At 41.9% G+C, this 6,434-nt stretch overlaps 1 non-coding gene across 1 annotated transcript; it reads right to left on the reverse strand.

Moving 5' to 3' along the window:
• Window positions 1-5,304: 5,304 nt before the first annotated feature.
• Window positions 5,305-5,381, reverse strand: LOC127683863 (small nucleolar RNA SNORD81). The gene has a single exon (XR_007977650.1). It is a non-coding gene; the product is annotated as a small nucleolar RNA SNORD81 (small nucleolar RNA).
• Between the last annotated feature and the right edge of the window lie 1,053 nt (window positions 5,382-6,434).

Consider the following 6,434-nt stretch of genomic DNA (forward strand, 5'->3'; position numbering starts at 1 on the left):
AATCCGAAAGCAGAGTTCTCCTGTATTTCTTTAAGGTTGTTACTTATGTCTTTCTTGAAGTCCTCTATCATTATCATGAGATGTGATTTTAAATCCAACTCTTGGCTTTTTGGTGTGTTGGGGTATCTGGGACTTGCTGTGGTGGGAGAAATGGGTTCTAATGTTGCCAAGTAGCCTTGGTTTCTATTGGTAGGGTTCTTGTGCTTGCCTTTTGCCATCTGGTTAATTATCTTTGGTGTTAACTGGTCTTGCTCTCTCTTGCTGGAGCTTTTCCCTCCTGTGGTCCTATAAGCCTGTGTCCATATTCCTGGGAGACCAACTCTCTTCTGGCAGGGTCTGTACATAGAAGGCTGTGGAGCTGCCTGGCTCCCTGGTGTAAATGGCGCCTGGAAGGCTCCTGTCCTAGTTGCTCCACTGATTTTATGTCCCATGTGCTCCTAGCTGTTCCCTTCCAGAGAGAAGTTAGAAATCTTATCCCATGCTCAGAAGTGAAAGCTCTGTTGGGTGATCACTCTCTCCTGGTGGGCCATGCATCGAAGGCTCCAAAACCTATTTTAAATGATGGTTTTTAAATGCATTAAACTCTCTTATAGACCACCATCCACCAGAGGTAGTGGAACAGAAAGGATATAGGGGAAGTGGAACTGTCTAGAACTGGTTCTTTGGAGCAACTCCTATCTATGTTGTCTATGTTGTCTGGAAATCAGCAGTTCAGTTCACAGGTCAACAGGCAGCAGCAGCTCAATCCACTTAAAAATATTTCATGGATACACCTGCAGTCTAGTTCTGTAGAATCAGGATAGCAAGCAAGAATCAGCAGTGGCGGCACTACCTAGCAGAGACAGACAGGCCTCAGCCTCTGGTCAAAAAGCAGGAAGGTCCTGGAGGAATGCCAAGGGAAGATCTAGGGTATTCTTTTCTCAGTGAAGATCAGCGAAGATGCAAGACCCACAAGCATTGCACAGCTAGGTCTATAAGCAAGAAAAGCTCTGCCTCTGTCATTGTCCCTAGAGTCTTATTTATACCCTCCAAACATCACATGTTCTCTTGCCTCAGCACTTGTGTCTGTCTTAGGTTACATCACACGCCCAATCATTCCAAGTCCGAGGAAGTGGCAAGAAACTACAGCACACCAGTTTTTTTGGTTTGTTTCTCTCTATGGAGTCCCAGTCAATGGAGCTCAACTATACAATGTAAGGCAGACCAATACACACATGCTGTTAGCAAAGAATCCTTCATCACATGTCTTTTCACATGCTTGATTTAGCAGAACATCCTTTCTCCTGTGTCTGCCTCAGTGAAACATTCCTTCACTAGTCTCCCTTTAGCCCTTCACCTGTGTCCACTTTAGGAAAACACTCCTTCATGTGTTTGCCCCAAGAAAACACTATCTAATACAACTGACTTTCCAAGTAACCCTTAAGTTTCCACTTCAAAAGACACTGATATTCAGACACAGAAAGAAAAGCATGATATATACTCACTTATAAGTAGACAGCTATCAAGTACAGGATCACACTACAATCCACAGACCCAAAGAAACTGAGTAATAGGAGGGCCCAAGGGTGGATTCATGAATTTAACTCACAAGGGGAAACAAAAGAAGACAAAGATGGTATGTATTCATATATAAGTGAATATTAGTCACAAAGTACAGGATAATCTTGCTAAAATTCACAGATCAAAAGAAGCTAAGTAACAAGGAGGACCCAAGGGAGAATGCTTGAACATCACTGAGAAGGAGAAATAAAATAGATATTGATGGTGGGTGGAGGGAAGGAACTAGATGGGAGAGAGGTGTGTGGAGGAGAACAAAAGAGATCAAGTGTGGGGAGGACAGAGAGAGAAAGCTTGATAAGAGAACTGGAATTAGTTGGGGATGGGAACATCTCTTAGATGAGCTAGAAACCTAGGACAATGGAAACTCCAAGTACTATATGAGGGTCACCCTAGTGAAGTCTCCTAGCAATGGGGATGTGGAACCTAAAATGGCCACCTCCTGTAACCAGTCAAAACTTCCAATGGAGGCATGAGCACACCAATTCAATCATAAAACCTTCAACCCACAATTTGTCCTGCCTACAAGATGTGCAGGGATAAAGTTGGAGTATAATTGATGGAATTGCCAACCAATGATTGCTTCAACTTGAGACCCAAGCCATGAGAAAGAGCCAACCCCTGGCAGTATTAATGATATTCTGTTGTACTTGCAGACAGTACAGCATAATTGTCACCAAAGAGGCTTCACCTAGCAGCTGATGGAAACAGATACAGAGACCCACAGCCAAAGAATAGGTAGAGCTTGAAGACTCTTGTAGAAGATGGGTAGGAAGGACTGAAGAACCCAGAGATGTTAAGGACACCACAAGAACACCTACAAAATCAGCTAACCTTAGGAGCCCAGAAAGACTGAACCACCAACCAGAGAGCATGCTTGGATGGACCTAGGCCCTCTACCCATTTGTAGCAGATGTGCAACTTTGTCTACATGTGGAACAGCTAGCAGAAGGAGCAGAGGCTGTCTCTGACTCTGTTGTCTGCCTTTGGATCCCTTTTCCCTAAGTGTGCTACCTCATCAAGCCTCAATCAGAGATTTCTCTAGTCCTATTGCAACTTGATAGGCCAAGGCAATTGATTTCCATGGGAGGCCTCCAGCTCTCTGAGGAGAAAGGGAGGTGGGGATGGGAGGAGATGATGAGGTGAGTGGGAGAGACTGGGAGGAGAGGAAAGAGAGGAAAGAGAGAAAGCTTTGATTGGATGCAAAGTAAATAAATTAATTAACTAAAAAGAGAAATAATCCTTTTTATTTTATATGTATATTTTTATTTTCTATATTCTTTGTTTACAATCCAAAAGCTTTCCCTTTTCCCAGTTCCCCCCTCCCCATATGTCCCATAAGTCCTCTTCTCTCCATCCATTCTCCTATCTTTCCCCCTCCCTTTTCTCTGTCCTGGTACTCCCCTACAATGCTGGATCAAGCCTTTCCAAGATTAGGGCCCTCTTCTTCCTTCTTCATGGGAATCATTTGATATGCTAATTGTATCTTCAGTATTCAGAGCTTCAGGGCTAATTAATAACCACTTATCAATGATTCCATGTGTATTCTTTTGTGATTGTGTTACCTCGCTTAGGATATTTTCCAGTTCCATCCATTTGCCTAAAAGATTCATGAATTCATTGTTTTTAATTGCTGAATAGTACTCCATTGTGTATATATTTCACATTTTCTGTATCCATTCCTCCATTGAGAGATATCTGGGTTCTTTCCAGCTTCTGGCTATTATAAATAAGGCTGCTATGAACATAGTGGAGCATGTGTCCTTATTGCATGCGGGGGAATCCTCTGGGTATATGCCCAGGAGAGGTATAGCAGGGTCCTCCTTCTTACAGCTTAAAAAAATAAAGAAAAAAAGGAAAGAAAACATTTGTTCCTTATCCATTTTCTGGAAAATATTGCACAGAATTATTTCCTTCTCAATGTTTGATAGAATTCACTGTTAGAGCCAATTGTGCCTTCAATACATGAGCTTTTGTTTTTTCTGCATACTTTTAGCAATTTTTAAATTAAAAATTTTAATTGTTAAAATACTATTGCATCATCTCCCTCCCCTCTCCTCCCTACAACACTCCCCCTCCCCACTGGCCATGTTCCTCTCCCATGCCTTTTCAAATTCATGGCCTTTTATTCTTTTTTTTTTAACTGTTTATACAGTATATTTTGATCATATTCTTTCCACTATTGCAACTCCTCCAGGTTCTTTCCACCCCCCTACACACCCGACTTCATAGTCAGTCTGTCTGCCTGCCCGTCTCTCTGCCTGCCTGTCTGCCTCTCTCGCCTCTCTCTCTCTCTCTCTCTCTCTCTCTCTCTCTCTCTCTCTCTCTCTCTCTCTCTCTTACCCATCCACCCCCACGCCCTCCCACACACATACCACACAAACCAAACAATCAAACTACTGCTATGATGAAAACCATGATCAAAAGCAAGTTAAGGAAAAAGGGTTTATTTAGCTTAGACTTCCACATTGTAGTCCATAACGGAAGGAAGTCAGGACAGGAACTCAAGCAAGGCAGGAGCTTGGAGGCAGGAGCTGATGCAGAAGCCATGGAGGGGTGCTGCTTGCTAGCTTGCTTCCCATAGCTCCACCACCATCCTTTCTTATAGAACCCAGGACCACCAGCCCAGGATTGGCACCACCTACAATCATCTGGGCCCTTCCTTACCAATCACTAATTAAGAAAATGCGCTATGGGCTTGTCCACAGCCCAATCTTATGGAGACATTTTTAATCACGGTTACCTCTCTCAAATGACTTTAGCTTGTGTCAAGTTAACATAAAACTAGCCAGTACAATTGACTCTTTGTCAACTTGAAATACAAACATGTCATTGTGAAGCTACAACCCTTTCTTTCTTGTTCATTCCTAATATCACACATTAATGGAGACATAATATGAAACATTTTACCAACTTAAAAAGCTCTACAGTCTTGACTCTTTAAAACTATCCAGTCTCTTTTAAAATTCAACATCTCTGTAAAACTCCAAAATTTCCTGTTTAAAAATTTAAAGTCTCACAACTGTGGACTCTGTAAAATAAAAACATTAAGTATTTTCTTACGTCAAGAGGGAAGAACCAGTACAATCAATTCAAAGCAGAACCAAACTAACTGTGTAAATAACTCAATATTCAATGTCTGCAATCCACTCAATCTGGGCTCCTCCAAAGGAGTTGGGTCACTTATCCAGCTCTGTCCTATACAGCACACACAGCTTGTCTTCAAGGATCCAGTTGGCTCCCTCCACTGCTGATGCTGATCTTTGTGGTCTTTTCATGGTACTGGCATTTCCAAAACTACTGGACCTTTTCTTGCTGCAGCTGGGCTGCACTTTCAAAGCCTGTTGTGCCTTCAAAACCAGTACAACTTCGGAGACTCTCACACATGACCAAATTTGGCTTCCAAAGCAAGATACAACCTAGGCCACCTCTAGAACACAGTTTCTGTGTGATAACTCTCAGCAAAAACTTCATGTAAGCGATGCTACTCGTTTCTTAGTCATAGCTGATTCTTTCTTTAGCTTCTCCTGACCGTCATCCATTATCCCAGCAAAGCAGAGATTTTACCTTAATGGCTCTGGTCTCTTGTTTTGTTTTGTTATATAATGAACTTTAATGGTAAAATTCTTGACAGCACAACATATAATCTGACACATCTTCCATTCAATCCTCCATCCAGACACCTGCAACAGAGGTAGCTGTTAGACACATTTCCACAATTTTAACTTAAATGGTAACTGTTAAACACAGAATATCAGATCTTTTACTGTCATCAAGTAATCAGTGAGAGAGTTCAAGTTGGGGTGAGATCATCATGTATTCTGGTCTCTTGTTAGCTAATTCTTCAGTTCCAGGTAGCCAAACAACACAAATGGCTTGGGAGAGTCTTTGCTTCTCTTTGAAACATCACAAGCCAGACCTACAATGTCTACACTGTTCTCAACATTCTTTTTTTTCTTTTTTTTTTAACTTATTTTTTTTATTTGATATATTTTTTATTTAGATTTCAAATGATTTCCCCTTTCCTAGCCCCCCCCACTCCCAGAAAGTCCCGTAAGACCCCTTCTCTCCCCCTGTCCTCCCACCCACCCCTTCCCACTTCCTCGTTCTGGTTTTGCTGAATACTGCTTCACTGAGTCTTTCCAGAACAAGGGGCCACTCTTCCTTTCTTCTTGTACCTCATCTGATGTGTAGATTATGTTTTGGGTATTCCAGGTTTCTAGGTTAATATCCACTTATTAGTGAGTGCATACCATGATTCACCTTTTGAGTCTGGGTTACCTCACTTAGTATGATGTTCTCTAGCTCCATCCATTTGCCTAAGAATTTCATGAATTCATTGTTTCTAATGGCTAAATAGTACTCCATTGTGTAGATATACCACATGTTTTGCAACCACTCTTCTGTTGAGGGATACCTGGGTTCTTTCCAGCATCTGGCAATTATAAATAGGGCTGCTATGAACATAGTAGAGCATGTATCCTTATTACATGGTGAGGAATCCTCTGGATATATGCCCAGGAGTGGTATAGCAGGATCTTCTGGAAGTGAGGTGCCCAGTTTTCTGAGGAACCGCCAGACTGATTTCCAGAGTGCTTGTACCAATTTGCAACCCCACCAGCAGTGGAGGAGTGTTCCTCTTTCTCCACACCCTCTCCAACACCTGCTATCTCCTGAATTTTTAATCTTAGCCATTCTGACTGGTGTAAGATGAAATCTCAGGGTTGTTTTGATTTGCATTTCCCTAATGACTAATGAAGTTGAGCATTTTTTAAGATGCTTCTCCGCCATCCGAAGTTCTTCAGGTGAGAATTCTTTGTTTAACTCTGTACCCAATTTTTTAATAGGGTTGTTTGGTTTTTTGGAGTCTAACTTCT

This window comes from Apodemus sylvaticus, chromosome 4, assembly GCF_947179515.1.
Source record: "Apodemus sylvaticus chromosome 4, mApoSyl1.1, whole genome shotgun sequence".
NCBI lineage: Eukaryota > Metazoa > Chordata > Mammalia > Rodentia > Muridae > Apodemus > Apodemus sylvaticus.